This window comes from Cyprinus carpio, unplaced genomic scaffold, assembly GCF_018340385.1.
Source record: "Cyprinus carpio isolate SPL01 unplaced genomic scaffold, ASM1834038v1 S000006800, whole genome shotgun sequence".
Classification (NCBI taxonomy): domain Eukaryota; kingdom Metazoa; phylum Chordata; class Actinopteri; order Cypriniformes; family Cyprinidae; genus Cyprinus; species Cyprinus carpio.
Window position 1 is genome coordinate 268,243 of NW_024879386.1, and position 21,816 is coordinate 290,058.

General features: G+C 38.2%; 1 long non-coding RNA gene across 1 annotated transcript; it reads left to right on the forward strand.

Moving 5' to 3' along the window:
* Positions 1-367: 367 nt before the first annotated feature.
* On the forward strand, positions 368-20,044 carry LOC122144918. The gene is made up of 3 exons (XR_006159950.1): positions 368-455; positions 19,554-19,714; positions 19,871-20,044. It is a non-coding gene; the product is annotated as an uncharacterized LOC122144918 (long non-coding RNA).
* Positions 20,045-21,816: the final 1,772 nt, after the last annotated feature.

Consider the following 21,816-nt stretch of genomic DNA (forward strand, 5'->3'; position numbering starts at 1 on the left):
CCTGATAGAGAACTGGACCTCAGGCTGTTAATGAAATAAAAAACACAGGAGTGAGTCACTTATGTGATGTACTGAAGGATTCACCGCTGTAAACTGAGGAGATTAGGGTCAGTGTATCATTTCACATACAAGAATCAAAATGATTAAAATAACTTCAACACGTTTAAATCAAAACACTGTATAGTCAATATCTCATGATGAATGTGAGTTCTGAAAATTCTTCACCTTAATTTTTTGTTTGTATTTGTTAGATGATCTCTCTTCCTCTGTTTGTCTCTTTCTAGTCTAATCTACTGTGGCATTACAGATGTTTTCGTTCTTTAACTCAGTCTTGACAAACACAAAAGCACTGCAGTTTTCTAAAAGAGCTTGATCTGAGAGATATTAACAATACGATTGGAGACTCAAAGCAGCAGCTCACTGATGTGCTACCGAGACTCAAACTGTGAACTGAGGTGAGTAACCCACTGTGATATTAAAGAGATCTTCAATTAACTTGGATAAGTAGAAAAAAATATATACTTTCAATCATATTTGTTAAAGGAGATTATGAAATTGTTCAAGCTTTATTGTCACAAAAGGGTTTGGGGACATAATGAAAAGTTAAATAAAATGTTTAACACAAAGGAGTAAAGAGAACCAAAGCATCACTGTCACAGTGCGCTTTTATAAAACAATACCTTTTTTTAATTACATCAGTAAAAGTGAATCATTACAGATTGAAAATAGATTTGGTCAGATTGTTGGAAAATGCTGGTAGAAAATGCTGGTAAAATCAGTGCAGATTCTAGCTTCAGCTCACAGTCATCCAGCATCACATGATCAATGTCTCTGTCTCTTGTGTGTTTTTACTTTGACAAGCAACACGTCATGCCACTACTACATTATATTTATTTTATATAAGTGATACTGTACATCACCCACGGTCAGTTTGTTATCACAGAATAAACGCTGACATGTTGATCAGGATTTGTATCATCCTGAAGGAGTTTATCCTGTGCTAACCAGTCAGTAGGTAATATGATTTTTACATTTCCAGGTACTAATAATCATGCACCTTATCCAATGAGATTTTTGTTTCCACAAGGTGTCTGACAGCAGCCATTGCTCCACACAGAGATCTGATCTCAATCATGAGTCAAGTCTGTCTGGAATTGAATATGAAGAAACACAACCAACTGAGACAGATTTCAATCCAGAAGAACTTGTGGTAACATCTCCAAAAAGCTTGACAAATCAACCTGAAAAAACAATGCACAAGTGTATTACCTGGACAAAGCTGCTTTAAACGCAAAAAGGTGCTTGCACCAAATGTTGATTTAATTTAGTTAATCGAAGTTACATTGATAAAATCTCTTCATGACATATTTTTGAAAGCATCTTCACTGTATCCAGGTTTTTTTTTTTTTGCTTTTTTTTTTACAACAGTGTGCCCACAAAACTTTTCACAGTACTAGCTTTGGAGGTTGGTTTTCTTAAAGTGTCCCCCCCTTGAAAGAACACGTTGCCACAGTCTTCTTTCTGGATTTAGTCTCAGTTTTGGGTTCTATTTCTTCATGTTACTGGATGAAGATTACAATCAGATCTCTGTGTGGAGCACTTGGCTTGCTGTCAGACTCCTTGTGCAATACCAATTCTCACATCCTCACATTGCATTGTTTGGAAACAGAGTCTACCCTGGAAATTATACTGATATTTTCTACTGGCTTCCCTATTGCAAAGGTAGAAATAACTGGCTTTTAAAATATTTTTTTTTTTGTGTGTTGGTGAAAATACTAATAGCCTGAGATGTAGCACAATACTGTATATTAAAATCCTGTTTGGGTATTCGACAAACAACTTTTTTTTTTTTTTTTTTTTGACACATACGTAAAATAAGCTGAGTTTTGAAATATTTCATCAGCTCTTTAAATGCAAAGCTTCCATAAAGAAAAAACAGTTTCTAACGAACGGCTGTAAGTGACTGGAAGTTTTTCCAGAAGACTGACTTTTGTTTTGAGGCATACCTGCACAGTCCCCCCCCCCACCCGTATGTCTCATTAATTAAAGTTCACTTTGTGGGAAAAAAAAGAAAGTGTTTCATTGCCGTAAAATTGCGTAGACTCTTTTAAATTTTAATCATAAGTCAATTACAGTGGGAAAAAACAATTGTTTTTTGTTCTAGCAAACAAACCGAAGACCAAAGTTTTGTCAATTCGCACCGCAACCACTTATTCGTTTTAGTAAACAAGAAGAAAACAAAACACTTTTACAAATCTACTCAAAAAAAACCTACTTTTTTTTTTAAACAGTGAAAGTTGCCCCTACTGCGTATAACAGTTGTGGCTTTTAAGTGAAATGAGTGAGAGTGCAAAGAGGTGTGATTGAGAGCTGTGCTACAAGTTTGTGAAAAGAAGCGAAGCACCGGCCCTCAAATACCCTGTTTTTATGAACCCCATGGGTTGGGGTGGAAAGGTTATTTTTAATGGGGTCATAGATGTCTTTGCTGCAAAAAGATCATTATTTTTTTTTTTTTTCTGGCGCCCTTTCGTGTATTTGGTGTTGAAAAATTGAAATGTTGGTTCATGTGGGTTTAAAAAAACACACTGTATATTTTCCACATAATGTACATTATGCGCGCGTTGCTCCTCTATGGCCCCTGCCCCTTTCAGAAACGCGTTTCGGAATTTTTTTAACAAAAAAGTTTAATTGTTCTGAAAAGCGAGGTGTAAAAAAATGCTGATTGGTCAGCTATCCCTGTGGGGGCAATTGTGATGTGCTGGAAATACCTCAAGCATGTGGAAAAACAAAATGTTTTATGCCCCCTGGACCATCACTGTGATGCGTCCCCATCCTGGCAACGACTAAGACAAAACCAATAAAACCCATTACACAAGGCATTTGTTTTTTTTTTTGCAAGTGGGGCACATAATTACTGATTGTATAATGACTTTTTTTACTGTCTTTTTAAACGCATTTTGCGTATTGCACCGCGTAAACATATAACACCATGTTTTCTGTTTTTTTTTTTGTGTGTGATTATATGGAAAAAAACGACACAAACAAACAAGACTACTCTCCTACACATTTTTTTTAAAAAATCATCATTGTGGCAAATTCTTTTTTAAATATGAAAAACAATAACTTACAGGTTGTGTAGTCAGAAAACAGCTGGGCATTGTAGGTTTTCAGGAAACAGTCCCTCTCAGGCATGTTGTGTTGCACACCATACACAAAATCTTTTTGGGTTGAACCTGTTCCAGAAAACAGTGTTGTAGATTCCAACTTAACTTACTGAAATTTCTAGTTGTGTCCTCTTTTTTTGGAAGGCCAAACAAAGTAGTTTGCTTTCACAAACGAAACACACACAGCGTCTTCCACAACCAATAGCGACAGCAACAACTTACTACCGCGAGAATCAAAGTCCTTTGGCTAAACTTTTCTAGGGATCTTTTATCTAATGCACAAAAACAGCTTGTAGACAAACACTCCAAAATGAGAAAGCTAAAAAACTTGAATTCGCATGATAAATGAACCCTTTTTTAAAAGTAATGCATTTATTTTACTCCCTCAAAAAAAGTAAACTAAATTTAGGTACTTACACTGTAACAAAAAAAATTTCAGGACTACCAATTGGGGTCAACACAGCAATATTGAAAATCTAGTGAACTTGTCACAGCCTAATATTTGGCATTGGCCCCAATTGAAAAAAAAAATTTTTTCTTCCAAAATTGAATTTTAATCAATTGGGGTGGCAACACGTCTGTTAACATGGCCCCCTCAATGAGAAAAAAATAATATGTTTAGCCAATTGGGGGAAAAAAAAAATAATATACCAAACCATGTTATATATTGTCCCAATTAAATATGTTTAAGTAGTAGTTGCCATAAATTATTTGTTTTACTAATCTAAAAAATGTTACGATTGGCTAAATTATTATTGCAAATCAACCTTACTGATTGTTTTATTTCCCTCAAGTGATGTCCAAAATAAAATTATAATAATATATTAAATGATGCTACACAAACGACTGCACATACATTTGTAAACATCAAATTTAAAACAATATTGTGAAAATACCTTTAAAATGATGAATACATTATTGAAATTTTCTACACAACAAACCGTTAAAAAATCAGCATTTTAATTCTCATACGATACACAAACGCTGATGGAAATGCACATGAAACATTAATACAATTCACAAAAGACACATGCAAAAAATGTTCAAAAAACAACATAAAAAGAGGTAGTCGTGTTGGAGAATGTCGTGGGCCTAATGGTTAGGCGAGTCAGACTTGTAATCCAAAGTTTGTGAGTTTTAGGTCTCTCGGCTGGCAGGAAGCTGAAGATGGGGGACTGAATGTCAGCTCTCTCTACTCTCCCCACCTTCAATACCATTTCATGATACGGTGCCATTGAGTCAAGGCAACCGATACCCCCAACTGCTCCCCAGGTCCACAACATAAATGGCTTGCCCACTGCCTCCGGGTGTGGTGTTCATTGTTGTGTGTGTGCACTTTTGGATGGGTACATTGCAGAGCACGACTACTGAGGGCATGGCGTCCACCGATAACTTGTGGCTGTATGTCACATCAACTTTCATAAAAATTTAGTAAATTTATCTGACGGTTCTCTTGACACCAGTCTTCAGTGTTTTTTAGTCACCTGAATATTGCCATTCGCACAAAAGGTACTCTAAACTCATGAAACTGCATCTCAACTGTTTAAAACATAATTATTAAAATGTCAAAAACCCATTCAAAAATAAGTAGCGGAGGAAGTTACTTTCACCCAGTGTTTATAAGTAATTTTAACATGAATTCTGCCTTTCTCACAAGACGTCACTTTTGAGCTCATGAAACTACTGCATCGTAAAATTCAAATGTAAAAAAAAAGTAAATAAGATAAAAAAAAGGGTATAGTTTCACCAAAAAAAAATTGAAAGCAGCTTAAACATTCAAGGTCAAAGAACAGTAGGACAGACATTATTAGAGTAATCAACACTGACTCCCAGTAGGCTTTAAACCTAGGGAAGCCCGTGAGTGCTTTGTTTGCGCAAAAACACAATAAATAAAATTACCACCTTAAGTATTAAAACATTGATCAGGCAAACCCAATAGGGCCAAGCACCACCAACTCTTTGGATATTATTTCATATATAAAAGTAGTAAACTGTAAACTGCAAACCCAAAACTCTTGGTATTGCTTCATAAAAATGTAGGTTCAACAACCATGGTTCTTACACAATGATTAACTTTAAAGATGTCTTTCAATACTGTTTCTGGACCCTGAATGGTGTAAGTTGCATAGCTCCTTATAAGAAAGGGTCAGAGAGCTCTCGGATTTCATCAAAACTATATTAATTTGTGTTCTCTGTATAGATGATTGAAGGTTTACGGTTTTGGGAACGACACAAGGGTGAGTAATTTAATGGAGCCAGAATTTTCATTTTTGGGTGACACTATCTCTTTAAGGTCCTTGTCGTGCCAATACAATAATCCAAAGCAGTACAATAAACTGTATTTAAAAAGACTCCTAAGTTTGACAAGAACTACCTCCTCTTTCCAGAGACAATGGAGACAGCTCACTCACACTTGACAGGGCTCTTGAAGTTGAAACTCCTGCTGCTTACTATACTCATTTTCATTGGCAGTTGTGTTGGTTCCTTCCATGGTTCTCGTATTACACATTACATTTAAATTAAATTAAATTATAATGCATTTAGTCAGACGCTCGTTATCACAAAGCAACTTACAGTGGCAGTCCAGGCTAATCAAATTTTTTATCTATCATTTGGGTCCCGGGGAAATCGAACACCACAACCTTGGCGCTTGTTAACGCAATGCCTCTACCAATTGAGCTAGAGGAGCAACTTACATTTACATTTAGTCATTTAAGCATGACGCTTTTATCCAAGCGCGACTTACAAATGAGGACAATGGAAGCAATTCAAACCACACACAAAGAGCAATGATTTATGTAAGTTGCTATACCAAGTCTCTCAGTTTAGCCTTAAAACGCAGTACACGTAGCAAGGGCTTTTAAATAATATAATAAATAAAAAGAAAACCAGATAGAATAGAAAAAGAAACAGAGCAAGCTATGTTAGAGGTCAATTTTTTTATAATTGTATAATTAAATTAAGACAATAGTTTATAAATGACAAAAAGATAGAAAGGTCCGATAGAAAGTTTTTTTTTTTTTTTTTAAATAGAATTAGAATAGTGAGTGCAAAGGGTTAGAGGGTCAAATAAAGATGGAAGAGATGTGTTTTAAGCCGATTCTTGCAGAATGGATAAAGGACTCAGCTGCTCTGGATTGAGTTGGGCAGGTCATTCCACCACGGAGGGAACATTTAATTTTAAATTCCGTTAAAAGTGACTTTGTGCTTCTTTGGGATGGCACAATTATAGCGAACGTTCACTTGCAGAACGCAAGCTTCTAGAGGGGCACATAAGTCTGAAGTAATGAATTTAGGTAAAGGGGTGCAGAGCCAGTGGGTGGTTTTGTATGCAAACATCAAAGCCTTGAATTTTATGCGAAGCAGCTATTGGTAGCCAGTGCAAATTGAAGGTGTGACGTGTATTCTTTTCAGCTCATTAAAAATTAATCTTGCTGCCGCGTTCTGGACTTAATTGTAAAAGGTTTGATAGAACTGCCTGGAAGAACCTGCCAAGAGAGCATTGCAATAGTCTAGCCTTGACAGGAACAAGAGCTTGAACAAGGAGTTGTTCAGCATGTTGCGAAAGAAAGGGCCTGATCTTCTTAATGTTGAATATAGGCAAATCTGCAGGACCGGGACAGTTTTAGCAATGTGGTCTGAGAAAGTGGGGGTAGCTGATCAATCAATCATAAACTCCAGGTTTCTGGCTGTTTTTGAAGGAGTTTATGGTTGATGTGCTCCTAACATTGATGTGTGAAATTTGATGGAACCACAAGCAGTTCTGTCTTGGCAAGGTTAAGTTGAAGGTGATGGTGCCTTCATCCAGCAAGAAAGAACTGTCGTGTTAGACAAGCTGAGATGCGAGCAGCTACCCGATGGATCATCAGGATGGAATGGGAGGTAGAGCTGAGTGTCATCAGCATAGGCAATGCGTATTAAAAGCCATGTTTTCTGAAATGACAGACACCTAATGATGCCATGTAGACAGAGAAGAGAAGTGGTCCAAGAACTGAGCCCCTGAGGCACCCCAGTAGTTAGATGTTGTGACTTGGACACCTCACCTCTCCAAGATACTTTGAAGGACCTATCTGATAGGTAAGACGCAAACCACTGGAGTGCAGTTCTGAGATGCCCTTTTCCGCTCTTGCCCCGTCTTAGGGCTTCAACAACTGAGAGCAAGGCAGTCTCAGTTGAATGTCCACTTCTGAAGCCAGATTGGTTGCTGTCAAGGAGGTTGTTCTGTGTGAGAAAAGGTAGAGACTGGTTGGATTGAATACAGCTCGTTCAAGTGTCTGTAGTTCTCTAAAAGAGATTGGGTTGAGGGTGGGTTTCTTAAGTTGTGGAGTTATACGAGCCTGTCTAAATGATGAGGGGGAAAACACCAGTGTGGAGGGATATGTTAATGATGTGAGTGAGTGCAGGGTACAACTGCAGGAGAAATGGCTTGAAGGAGGATGAGATGGAATAGGATCAAGCGGACAAGTAGTAGGATGATTAGAAAGGATGAGTGTTGGAGACTTCTGCCTCAGTGAAGTGAAGAGAAGGATGTGAATGAGTGTATGTTTTTGCTGGTTAGATGTGCTTGAGTGGATTGTGGTGTGGAAAATTGTGCACTGATGTTTTTAATTTTTATTAATAAAAAACGTGGCAAAGTCGTCAGCTATTAGAGATTAAGCAGGAGGGGGAGGAGGAGGACAAAGGAGCGAGGGAATGTTTTAAAAAGCATGCGAGAGTTAGACGAATTGTTAATTTTGTTATGGTGGTATGTCCTTTTAGCAGTGGAGACATTAACAGAAAAGGAAGAGAGGAGTGACTGATACACATTAAGGTCAGTAGTATTTTTGGATTTGCGCCACACCCTTTCAGCAGGTCTAAGCTTAGAACGATGTTCGCGTAGAACATCAGATAAAACCAAGGGGCTGAAGGGTTGTGTACTGGCTGGCCTGGAAGACAAGGGGCAAACAGTGTCTAAACAAGATGTAAGAGTGGAGCAGAAAGTATCAGTATCACTGTTAGCATCAAAAGATGCTAATAGTTTACCGGGGAGGAAGCGAAGATGAAACCATTGCAGATAGCCGGGAGGGTGAGAGTGAGCGTAGGTTACGTCGAAAGATGACATGTGAAGGGGTAAGTGACATGTCAGGAACCATGTTGAGGTTAAGAGTGAGAAGGAAGTGATCTGAGTGTGCAGTGGAGTAACCAGTACATGATCAGTGGAGCAGTGTCATGTGTAAATAAGGTCTGGTTGGTTGCCTGATTTGTGAGTAGCAGTAGTTGACACTCGGTTGAGATCAAAAGAGGTAAGCAGAGTGTGGAAGTCAGCAGATAGAGGTTTATCCTAGGTGGATGTTTGAAAGTCTCCAAGCTTAACTAGGGGAGGACCATCCTCAGGAAAGGTTGAAAGAAAGCAGCACATCTAATTCATCCAAAAAGTTACCTAGTGGTCCTGGGGGTCGATAGACAACTACAAAATGTATTTTAAGAGGGTAGGTAACAGTAAGTGAATGAGATTCAAAGGAGCTGTTGATACCCAAAGATGGGATAAAGGATTAAATTTCCAATCATTAGAGATGAGTAGACCAGTACCTCCACCTCTTCCAGTCAAACGGGGGGAGTGGGAAATAAGAAATTATTGGAGAGTGCTGCAGGTGTTGCAGTGTCTTCTGGTTTGATCCAGGTCTCTGTCAGGGCCATGAGATATTAAGCTTTGAATGACTAATAATAGGAAGTAATGAAATCGGCTTTGTTTACAGCAGACTGGCAATTCCAGAGACCAATAGAAAAAGATAGTGTAATTAGCAGACATAGGCAGAGTGTGCAGGTTGTTAGGATTGCGCTGCCTACATTGTGTGCTGCGTGGTTTGCGAGTGGTAGTGATAGTAGGGATCTGGAAACACATAGTAATAATTGGTTATAAAAACTGAAACAGAAGTGAAACAAGTAGAAGGACAAAAAGGATTAATCAAAACAATACTTATATCCCTTGCCGGTTGTACCCTGCCCAGTGGAGTCGCACGGTAGAGTTGATGGTCTTTACACTCTTCGGTCTTCACACGAGGAGGGCTTAACAGGAGGCCTGCCACGACCTCTGCTCCGGTTTACTAACCTTTTTTTTAAACCCGTCAGACAAAACGGAAATTGAATTCAGCTGAACACACTTTACTGTTTATCACAACAAAGGTCTAAGCAAGCGCACGACACTGACAACGTATGCGATAGAGTACGAGACCAAACGCAGCACGTCTCAACACAGTAAACAAACAAGCGTTTCCTAGCAATGACAACTGCGCTAAACACTAATGAGACAAGAAATAAATACACTTATGATCTGCTTTTTTAACTTCCACTGATTTAACTGCTTCTCTCAAAGGGTATTTCTTTACGCTGTCTTTTGCTAGCGCTTAAACACACTTTACTGTTTATCACAACAAAGGTCTAAGCAAGCGCACGACACTGACAACGTATGTGATAGAGTACGAGACCAAACTATTAAAAAAAAAAAAAGAAGTATGAAATAGCACTGTCAATATTAAAGAGCCAGTAAAAGCCGCGTTCAGACTGCACGATTTTAGGCCAGTTTTTGGCTCGCCGACAGGTTTTGAGTAATCGCCGACAAATGCCCGAAATCACAGGCAAATCGGTGCTCGTTCACGCGAGTGACAATCACGCAGTGTGAATGAGCAAAGATGCGATCTGAGAGAATCGCCGACGAGTCGCCGATGCCCGTGAGATATTTGGCATGCTAAATATCTGGACCTGTCGGCGATTCAAAATCATGCTTTGTGAAAAGTGTTCTGACTGAAAACTACGTCGGCGATGACTGACAGCCAATGAGAGAGCAAGATACAGAGCAGCGGGGAGGAGTTATAGACCACAATATCAGCAAGCATGGCTTTGTTTCAGAAAAGGGCTTCTTCTCGGTTTATTTGGACCCAAGAAATGGAAGAAAAATTAATCGAAATTTGGCAGGAGCACCCGTGTCTGTTTGACGTTTCATCTGAGCTATCCCAGTCTCACGTGAGAGACTCCGGTCTTGCACGCGTGATATCGCGTTGTTTCCCTTGTCACATCTCACGTGGGTTTGGTTGTGAAACGTAGTTTGCATGCCAGACAGAGTTGTCGGCGATTCTTCCTATTGTAAAGTCATGCAGTGTGAAACCTTCTGTCGCCGATCCATCGTGCAGTGTGAACACAGCAGCGACTGAATGCTGGCCAAGATAGTCATGCAGTGTGAAAACAACAGTGACCTGACTACTTTGAAAATCGTGCAGTCTGAAACTCGGCTTAAGATGAAAATTCTAAGCTTCCTATCATTTTAAAATTACCTCAATTCTCAGAGATCCCCAAACGGTTCGCGCGAAGCTGTTCAAAAGATTCAGTTTCCTTAAACCCCACCTTTCGGTAGCATACTGTGTTCTGATTGGTCAACTGACATAGTTTTGATTGGTTGTTCCGCATGTACGTGTTGTAAAACGAAACGCCCATAGCTCACCTTCGGATGTTTTTAGATAGGGTTATAGATAGGGTTAGATAGGGTTATAGATATTACAGTACATAAATTTAGATAGGGTTTATAGATATTACAGTACATAAATACCATGGCATCTATTTTTGCCTTATCAATATGAGCCAGAATCTGAAGAGGAAACAGACGAAGTCGTTCAACCGGCCACACAATTAAATCAACGAATTGACCAGGACGTTTCTCAGTGGTAAGTTTAAACTTTGTATGGTAAATTATGTGATAAAGCAATGTCGCTTTCTTGCACTCGTTTTCGTAAGGGAAAAACATCATATCTACACGTCTTTTATCATTCATCCAAGTAATAAAAACGATGACACACACTAACATTTTCATACTCATGTAAGCACGTACATAACCAAACTGAGCACACAACTTCACGGTAAACAATGAGTTAGCATTAACATATAGTGCTAGCACGACATACTGATAAGACTCTCGGGGGAGAAAACAAACACATAACTTCATAATCATACTTTGCTTTGTGATTCGGAGATGCTTGTTGGTCTAAATAAAGTTGGTAATGAACCCTCTTTTATGGCCAAACGCTTTGAAAATCCCGCCTTGTACTCACCGAGATTAGAAAAGCAGTCATCAGTGAAATGTTGTGAACACAACAAAAGGGATTTGTTGTACTGCTCTGGTATTGTGGTAAAAATGAATTTTAGCCATTGGTTCTTCTGATATTCATTCTTTGGCAGTGTGAAAATAAAACAAACTTGCCTTTACAATTAAAAACACGGCTTCTGAGGATCCTTCCTTGACATTGAGAATCACCTACTGTCTCCTCGACATGGTGCTGTTAAGAGTTTTGTTTCTCCCAAGACGGTAGGCGGAGATTATTATGCAAAGTGTTCTCGTTACGTACAAAGAGATGGGCAAAAGATTTGAAATCTATAACGACTCGTTTCAGCGATTCAGAGTCGACTCCTTACTTTAGAAGCCAATAACTTTATAAATCGTGTACTTTTTGGTTTATTTACTTTGCACATTGTTTACACTGATGGACAGCTACATCATACACTGTAATACAGGTAATTTTTGATTTCCCATCTGTGTGGCTCTTTAAATTTACATATAACTTCAATAACTCATGCATCCTGAATTACGATACACATATCTGTGAATCGGAATATCATATTGTTCATGACATGGTATGCAAGTTTGTGAATATTTTAAATAAAAAAGAAAACATTTTAATAAAAGCGATCCATCTGTCATTCAGTGTTATTGAGGCCGCGGTGTGTCACATAACAAGCATGATATGTTGCGATGGAAACAGTAAGGGGGAAACATTCTAAAATAACAGTCGCCTTAAAAAAACTCACTCGGGGGGACCACTAGAATATTTAAACTCACCACTGAAAGGGTTAAATTGAGTTTTTACCTTTTATGGGCTTTTTTATCTTTATAAAGCCATTTTTTTAAAAAGTGTGATCATTTTTTGAGTCAAATTCTTACATTTAAGTAGTCAATCAGAATAATAAGCCAGTTGAGCTGTTACCAAGCAAATGAAATCGGTATCAACAAAATTCATCTCTGCAATTCAGAGGAAACACAGAAGCTGCATCTGAAGTGGCATTTAGAAGTATTTACACTAGGGATGCTCATTTTGGTCAATTTTTCTGACAACCGCTGCTCGTTATCCAACCATTAACCATTAACTGATCAAATCAACTACAGATTCACACATCCTCAAATTGTCATGCACCAGCAGCGATTCGGAGAACAGAGAAAAACAGAATAAAATTTTATTAATAAAAAAAGAATAAAAATAATAGGCCTAAACTAAATATACTATATCAAATAATTAACAAATTAAGATGACAAAACTAAAAAACACAGACTGAATCCATCTATCCTTCTAAGTCTTTTTCCCCATCAGACATAAAAATATGAAGAGTTCAGATGCAAAACCCCTCTAAAAGCCATCTGAAATTTTCTTCTGAAATTAGCATTTTTATCAAGCTCCTGTGTTTATGTTAAGTTATTTCACTTTAATGGCAATGAGAAGAAACTATTCAATGACATTAAAGTGAATTTGCTGAACATAACACACAGCAGCCCGAATAAAGGGGCTTGCTCAGCGAATGTCTGTACACGTAACGTACACATGCCCGCGGGGTAAACAAATACTATTTTTTTATTTTATTTTTTTACATGCACAAACTTAAAAATATTTGTGGGAGAATTTTTTTTTTTAAAATCGTTTAACTGATATTGATGATTGTATTAATCAGTTTAAAATTCTTACTTTAGGTTAACGGTTAAACAGACATTGGGTCTCATTCATGAAACATTCGTAAATATATGAGTATATAACTACTTAAAATTCCCATTGTGGCTTTTTCAACCTACCTCCAAATTTACTTTTAAGATATTGTTTATTCACACTGGTTTATGCATTTAATGTTTGTCCATCTGGAACTTTTATTTTTCATGAGCTCTATATTTTAAGATGTACTAAGTGTTGATAAATCACATGCACTGAATGTAAAGAGCTAATGTCAGGACTCTCAGTCCTGCTCCTGGAGGGCCAGTGTCCTACCCCGTTTCGCTACCCCGAATAAACACACCTAAGCTAAGCAATGTCTTCAGAATCAGTAGCAATGTCTAAGCAAGTGTGTTGGAACTGAACTCTGCAGAACATGGTTTCTACCGGTTCAGGACTGGGTTTTAAATCTATAAATGAGTTTCTTCAGTTGGGTGTCTGCATGCAGGGGTGTACGTCAGTAAGTGCAAGCGGAAAAATGTCAAGCCATGAAGGGCATCCAATAGACTTTTTGAAGTAAGGAGGGATAAGTGAAAATTATTTATGTGGTAATATATATATTGTATATATATATATATATATATATCTATATATATATATATATATATATATATATATATTGTCACAGTGATGGCTGATCCCTCTGTTTTTTCATAACCTCAAATCGCAAATCAAGGATCTGTTGGAGGCAGAGGTAAAAAAAACTGCATCTTTAAAATATACTAACCAAAACACAGTAAACTAGAAAGAACAAATATGGTGCTTAAACAGTAACATGGGTATTGCTCATGTTCAGTCTATTCAATGCTACATTCAGTGCAAGTGTGTGGCCCTCTATTCTACATTTGACTTGCTGTTTTCCAAAACATAATAATTTTTATTTGGCACAAGATGCAGTAGTTAATGTTGTTTTATATTATACAGCTATCATTGAGCTAAGGTATATTCCCCCCCCTGCTATCATTGAAGAACGTCTCCGGTTACGAATGTAACCATGGTTCCCTGAGTAGGGAACGAGACACTGCGTCCTCTAGGGGTCGGTATGGGGAACACCTCGTCGTGACCCGTGTCTGAAGCATACATTGAAAAAAAACACCAACGAGTTGGCCGGCGACAGCCTCTGACGTCACTACCGGCGCGACCATAAACGGCGCGACCATAAGGCACCGGGATAACACGTCATTCGCTTCTTCGTCTGAAGCTTGCGTCCGAAGCATGGCAGGGAGCTAGAGGACACAGTGTCTCGTTCCCTAGTCAGGGAACCATGGTTACATTCGTAACCTGAGACGTTCCCTTTCAAGGGAACTTCGAACTGCGTCCTCTAGGGGTCGCTATAGGGAACAGTATACCCACGCCGCCATGCTGAGGGGAGTGCAGGCCAGAATCATGGCGAACACTAAGTACCAACTCTAACCATTTCCATGGGAGTTTCCCCCTTCGACGTTTAGACGGCTGTCTGTGACAGTACCCCTTACGGCCAAAGGCCTAAGCTACATACCCAACTTAAATTTTAGGGCCTCGGCCCCGGGTAGAGCTGAAGGCTTGTAATCAGGAAAGATTCCTTTAAAGGGACGAGATACGGCTAGGAACCTAGCATTTTATACTAAGTCCTACCTGTCACACAGGGGGCTACCGCTTGCTTCCGCAAAATCTTGCTGAAGGAGCTGTCTCACCAGATCTCCAGTAGCAACACCCTGTTTAGATAGGTATCCGAGGATACATAGGTGGAGTGGCACCCAAGATGAACGGGGCTTTTACCAACTTAAGAAAGGGCACGAAGCAACCACTCGAAGCCCTCACCATATAGGATTTTAGAAAGAACGCAGAATACTAGCATGCGAACTAGTGTGGATTTCAGAAAGTGTGCAAAGACTTCACGTGCACACTTACCATAGCATGGATTTTCAAATACTGTTCTAAGGAAGGGCTCTCGTGGCACTCTGATAGAGCAGCTCATAGATGGAATGGTGCATCTCAAAACAGTATGTTTGAGAGTCATCAACTCGATCTGTGGAAATAATGCTGGAGCACTCTGGGGAAAAACAGTGAAATCAGTCTCATATGAGAGGAGAACTCCTGAATCCAGAGTAGCGTGCTCATAGGCGACCCTTCTTGGAAAGGGGAGCGCTGCTAAACTACCACGAGAATCGCCCGAATAGCCCCTCATGTTGAGGGAAGCGATGCTTGAAGTGTATAAACGAATACACACTGGCTGAATTGAGCCCAAGGAACCAAGGTCTAATCATCTCAAGAAAGGGAACGAGGTGGAGCGCGTATCCCTTACCATACAGGATTTCAGAAAGTGTGCATAGTCTTGCGTGCACACTTACCAATATGTGGATTTTTAGAAAGTGCACAAAGTGTTCACGTGCACACTGACCACCATGTGGTTTTCAGAAAGTACACAGAGCTTAGCGTGTGTACCTAAAGGTTCCTAAGCATCGCAGAGGCGCTGAACCGCACGGGAGAGGCAAGCTCAAAAATTTACAAACCTCTAGCGAGGGGAGCATCCCCTGAGGCAGCATATATAAGAAGACTTCTGTAACTGCCACCTTCACTTCCCGCAGGATGCGACAGCACCTAAGCGGCCAGGAGACCCCTCAGGGTGACCTGGCTGGACATCCATGAAATTCCCTGCAGTGCTGTGCCAGGCCTGATGATCAAGGAGGCTCCCGCAGAAAGCCTGCAGTGCTGTGCCAGGCCTGATGATCAAGTTTGGTTCCTTGCCGCTGTCGCCTCTGGCTTGCTTAGTTGGGGACACTTCATTTACAGCGATATCGTTGACTTGATTGCAAATTATTGCACAGATACTGTTTAAACTGAACTGAGCTGCATGGTGGCATTACTGAATTCAATGATGAACTGCCTTTAACTGTCATTTTGCACGTTTTCCTAATTATTGTTGTTCAGTTGCTTTGACACAATCTTTTTTGTTTAAAGCGATATATAAATAAAGATGACTTGACTTGACTTGACTAGTGTGTTCCACCTAACCTCGATCAGGTGGAGAGCTGGTGGTTACAGGGGAATTAGCAAGGGGAGGATAAAAGTTAAAAATCCCTAAAGGGAACGAGTAGATACCTCAGTATCACTCTGACTCAGACGAGAACGCTGCCTCGTCTGGATCACATCCCTTAGGTTCTGCTTACCTCCTTGTGACCCAGAATTCCCTCTTACCCCTGCCCGCAGGTGGGGGAGGAGCGCGAGTCGCGACACTAGCCTTCTGTGCCCGTCTTTGATCCTCAGATCGAGAAAGGCCAGGACCCCTATGTTGTTCGGGCTCAGACCTGGACCTTCGTGGAACGAAGGATCTGAAAGCAGCGGAGTGCGCCTTTGTCTCCCCGAACTTCTCGATCACCATCTCAATGGAAATACCGAAAAGTTCAGAAGGCGAAACCTGAGCATCGAGAAGAAAGCCTTTTCTTTCTTCCCGATGTCTGCCAGGTTCATTCACAGAAGTCTCTCCGCCACCACCATGGCCACCATAGTCCTGCGAATGGCAGAGCTGGCCTGCTTGGTAGCCCGGAGAGAGGCCTGTGGTGCGACCATTTCAATATTAATTATGTGCTAACTAATCTTGATTCAATATTAACTTTGAAGTGCTACCTATTGCAATACAATATAGTCACTTAATAGCAACGCTCTCCCACATATTTAGCTATTGTAACTGCGCTTATTTCCGTCGTTGGTATAAGTGGCAGCAAAGAAAAGCCAGCAGAGAGAAAGAGACAGAGCAACATTTACAGTCTTCTTTCATCCCTTCCTTGACCATGTGACTGAAAACCCAGATGTGAGACATTCAAACTGACCAATCAGCAGACTACAGCTTCACCCACTGTGCAAAAGGTGTGACAATTAGCAGACCCCCGATGTATAAACATGTTGGCCTACAGGCCTTGATCGATATCAGCAATTCTGTGCCTTCAGGAATGCCAAATGGGCCCTTTGTTACTCAATATAGTTTGGGACAGGAAAAACAGAAGTCTTTGATAATTTTGACCCTACAGACCTTTTTTTCGTGTTTTTTTAATTGAAATTGTATTTTTATTGTTTGGTGGATACAATGATTTTGGTAAGTAAAATGAAGTTTTTTCAGCTTTTTTTCTTTTAAACAAAAAAACCAAGCTGCACCCTTTTTTAAATTTCATCTTTCATTCCGAAATAGAATATTGAATGAACAAAAAAGTTTTTGTATTTCTTTTGGGAATAGAATAATGATTGAATGTTTTTGTAATTTAATCTTTGTTTGTGTTTTCTGGATTGGTGTTAATTAAAATCCAGCCCTATTAATGAGCAAAACGTTCGGATGTTAAACACACAATTTACGCATGGCTGGGAGCAGGTGTAGATTTATTTCGTACCAACTAAAATTTGGAAAAAACGAACATTTTAATGAATCCGAAAATTTACGCCAGAACCACTCTACACACGATTTACACAAAAATGTGTTCTGCTCGTGTTTCATGAATGAGACCCAATATAACATTCCCTAATTTACACACTGTTTATTGCAGGACATTAATGCATTTTAACTGCAGTTACAAATGCATACATACTGTTTTGATATTTTAAAACAATAAAACGTTGAATACTGATATTTGGAATTATTTAAAAATGAAAAGATACTTTAATATGTGAAATTAAAACCACCAGTAGGTGGCAGCAAGTCACTGCCAAGTTAATAGGTCATTGTGATTAAAACGAATCATTTAAACCTGTGTTTCCCAATCCCAGTCCTCGTACACACCGGATTCAGATAACCAGCTCGTTAGAAGAGAGCTACACCGAGTTTAAATGTTAAACAGCCCAGATAGGAAAATTGTGTGGCGCAAATAATGCACATGAGACAAGAAGATGGGGTATTTTCCCCGAGTTCAATAAAATTTGTGTTTTAGTGGCTTTTGCGATATACTCAATAGTGTCAAATCCCACATTGTTAAAACAACAATTAACAAGTAAGCATTCAGAGAGACAGCCTAATCCGTTTAGTGAATATCAGAGGCGTTAATGTAATACCCATATTTTTAGGTTTTATGTCGAAATTACTGAGACCTGCACTTAGTTTAAATTTAAATATGACTTAATAAATACAAAGGGTCAGTACTCACCATGATATACCGTAAAATCCATCTGGAAAGTATGTTTTGTTGCTCTTCAGCATTGGCTCTGCTCTCCCGCCGAATTTGAATTCACTAAACCAGTGGTTTATCTCAGGCGCATGCGTACACTCGTTTTTTGCTGCAAAGCTTGTTGGGCAAACACAGAATTTTTACTTTTGCTTGATAGATTGGCTGAGCCAGTTTAATATGTTCAGTGAATGTATATTTTTAATTTTAGCTTAAGACCTTCAGCTAAAATTACTACAATGTTTTTTTTTATTATTATTATTATTGGAAAGCAAATTGTTGAGTCAATATTTATTTGTCAGTTTCCACACACAAATTGGATTGATTCACTTTTTTTTTTAACCGTTTCTATGAAAAGCAATGCAATGTGTTACTTTTGCTTTACTTTTTAAATCTGCACAGGGCTTGCTTGTTTATTTTTAATTTAAAAAGTTATATTTTTGGCAAACGTAAAAGCCCTTTTACACCAAAAGTGAAATAAGCCTCAGGCTGAAGGAAATTTTTTTTTTGCTTGTTAGTATGGTTTAATTAGATCATCAAAGGTTAGCAGCAAAGACATTAGTTAATATAATGGGATTAAATACATAATGGGTATTTGTGTTATTCAACATATTCAATTAGAGCAGGTTTGCATTGAGTTTGCATTTTACTGTTTTTGTGTAATTTTGAGGAATAATGAATCTGTGAGATAAATTAATGCGTTACAAATTTTAGTCTAGAGCTACAGTTATCTCAAGTTTACACAATGCACACAACACCTCTGCACTTCTGATTTCTCTCAACATGGGGACAGGAGACTTGTCAGTCAATAAATGGAAAACAAAGTAACTGGTTTTACTTTTTTGAAAAAAGTAACTCAGACATTTTCTTGTTAATTAAAAAAAAAGTATTCCATTACTTTGCTAGTTACTTTAATATGATTACGTAACTTGCTTTACTTGTAATGCATTACCACCAACACTGTGAATGACTGTGTGTTATTCTGCATTGCTAATGACAATGATTGTTATCGGGATGTGAGTGTTTGTTTGGTAGATGTGTTGTTTTTTTTTAAGAATTGTTAAAATTTTTTGTGTGGTGTGTGTCTGTGATACACAGATGAGTGGTATGTTATTCAAAACCACAGTAAGTGGCTTTTAACAAGTGTAACATTTAACTAAAAGGATATTGTTTTAAGGCAAAATCACATTTGTATTTGTTCTTATTATATTTAGTGTACACTCAGTAGCATATTTTTCTCTTTATAGTGCCTCAATAGAGGTCAGATTAACACAAACAGACGTGATTTTAAACGTGAAATTGAATTCACGTTTTAAAAAAAGCCTATTATATTTAAAAGATAAATACTGTGTTTGTAAATATGTATACAAGATCATGTAAATGTAACTTCTTTTCACTAAAAATGTTAAAAATAACTGAAATGGTAACTAATTTGCAGTTTGTTCCACTGAACACTGAATGTTTTTCTCTTCTGTTCCACCTTACAGTGTAGATGAAGATCCATTGCCAAGAGCCCCTGATAGAGTTCAATCGACAAAAATCCCTGATGGAGTTCAATCCCAGATACCCCTGATAGAGTTCATTCGCCAAAAGAAGGATGTTTTATGTCATAATTTGAAATCATCATGAGAGTAACAGTAAACATCAGGTGAGGATCCACAGAAGAGTTTCACTACGGTGTCTCTGAGCAGAAATACATCTGATAAATGTGATCCATACAAGACTCACAATGAAATAATACAGCATGTGTTAGAAACATGTTGCTTTAGTATTCATGCAAATGATCATTTTGTTTTATTTAAAGGTGAAATAGAGGAGGAAGAAGCTCAGATGCATCTCTGGCTCTTCAGTTTAAGGCCAACAAATATAATATTTGTATTAAACTCATCCATAATGATTAAAATGTTTCTACTCATAAATGTGATTGTCAAGCACAGCACTTAAATGTATCAAAAGAAAATAAAGCAAGTCTACAATGTGAAATTTCAATCTCACTTAAAAGATTTACATGACCCCTCTTATATGTAATACACATTGATATTCTGTGTTATTATATATTAACTTATTTATGCGTATCTGTAGATATCCAGTATATTTGTCAGGGTTACTGAGGGAGAGGACCCAAATGCAGAATGAGCAAGATAAGTTTATTAACAAATAAAGCAAGGCACAATAGGAGGGAGTGGCTTGAACGGTCCAGACAGTAGGGTAGGGCACACAACTGTGGAGCAGGCAGGTGGGGGACCGTAGAGGAGGCAGCACTAGAGACCAGACCACAGCACCAGGAACCAAGGGCATTTGGCTATGGAGGTGAAGCTGCACACGTCAGACCTCCAGGCAGCAAGACCCAGTGGCCAGGGGAGAAAGCAGGAGGCAAGACAGGAACAGACAGAGAACTCACAAAATACCAGACAAGTTTCAAGACAATGACAAGATGTGTGCATTACATAAAAAACAGGATGAATAATAATAATAATAATAATAATAATAATACAAAACAAAACAAGGCAGACAAGGATACTATGACCTAGAAGCAAATATGTAAAAGGGGAGGTAGAAAAATAACCAACACTGACAAACCAAAATAAACTAGAAAGTAAAGAAACAAATAAAAGAAAATAAAGTTCTAGAAATAACTGTAAAAACTAATCAAGGAAATAACAACAAGGGAAAAACAAACTAGACTAGAGTAAAAACAGTGACAAAATAAACTTAAACTAATAAATACAGAACAGACAAGAAAAAAAAAAACCTCTATTTAAAAAAGATCAGCTAAGACAGCTAAGCAAACCCGAACTCTCACACAAAACAAAACCAAAAAACAGATGAGGAAAATGAGCACTATAAATAGGAAGGAAAGCACACAAACACAAGGTGCAAACAATCAAGTAACGAGCACCAAACAAGGACTAAATGAGGGGATGTGGTAATATGAAACAAGGAGGAAGGAAGAAAGGAGCACACGGCCAACATAAACAAAGACAAAGCTATCTGGGACCTGTACCATGATGGTAGCTGAACAAATTCAGAGATACAGTATTAGTTTTGAGTTGACAAACCAAACCTCTCCAATCCGGCTTTGTTGGTACCATGATGCTGATCATCAACTTTGTCAACTCAGGCTTTGATCCTGAATTTGTGGAGCTCGTGCACATGAATGTTTGACATCACTGGCGAACAGCCAATCACGAGCATTGCAACACAAAGCAAATTTGATTTACTTCTCGCGAGAGACCCAGTGAGATTGAAAACTAAAGGTTAAAGTTTTTTGCTTAAGGTTAAGAGATTGAAGAATATGACAAATGTAAACGTCATATGAAAAATATGAAAAAATGAGTACAAATTAAATAAATTATCTTGCTCTATCAGTGCAGTGACAAGTAAAACTTAAGTTAGTTTTATATATTTGAAAAATATAGTGATAGAGACTCGAACATGAAAGGTCAGATTTGTATTTTTTTTTATATATTTGAAAAATATAGTATTTATATTACATGATCTGTATACATTAATATTTATTTAAAATAAACGATTTATAATAACTGTTAAACTAAAATTGCTTTTGTGTAATAGATAAATAATAATAATAATATGAATCATAATAATTATATAAATCATAAAAATGACTCATTATCATTATCATTAGAGCCACATTCTTTCTTTTTTTTTTTTTTTTTTTTTTTTTTTTTTTTTTTGCATAAGTGACCTTTAATTTGGAGCAAGATAAACTGGAGTGACTTTGTGTCAGAC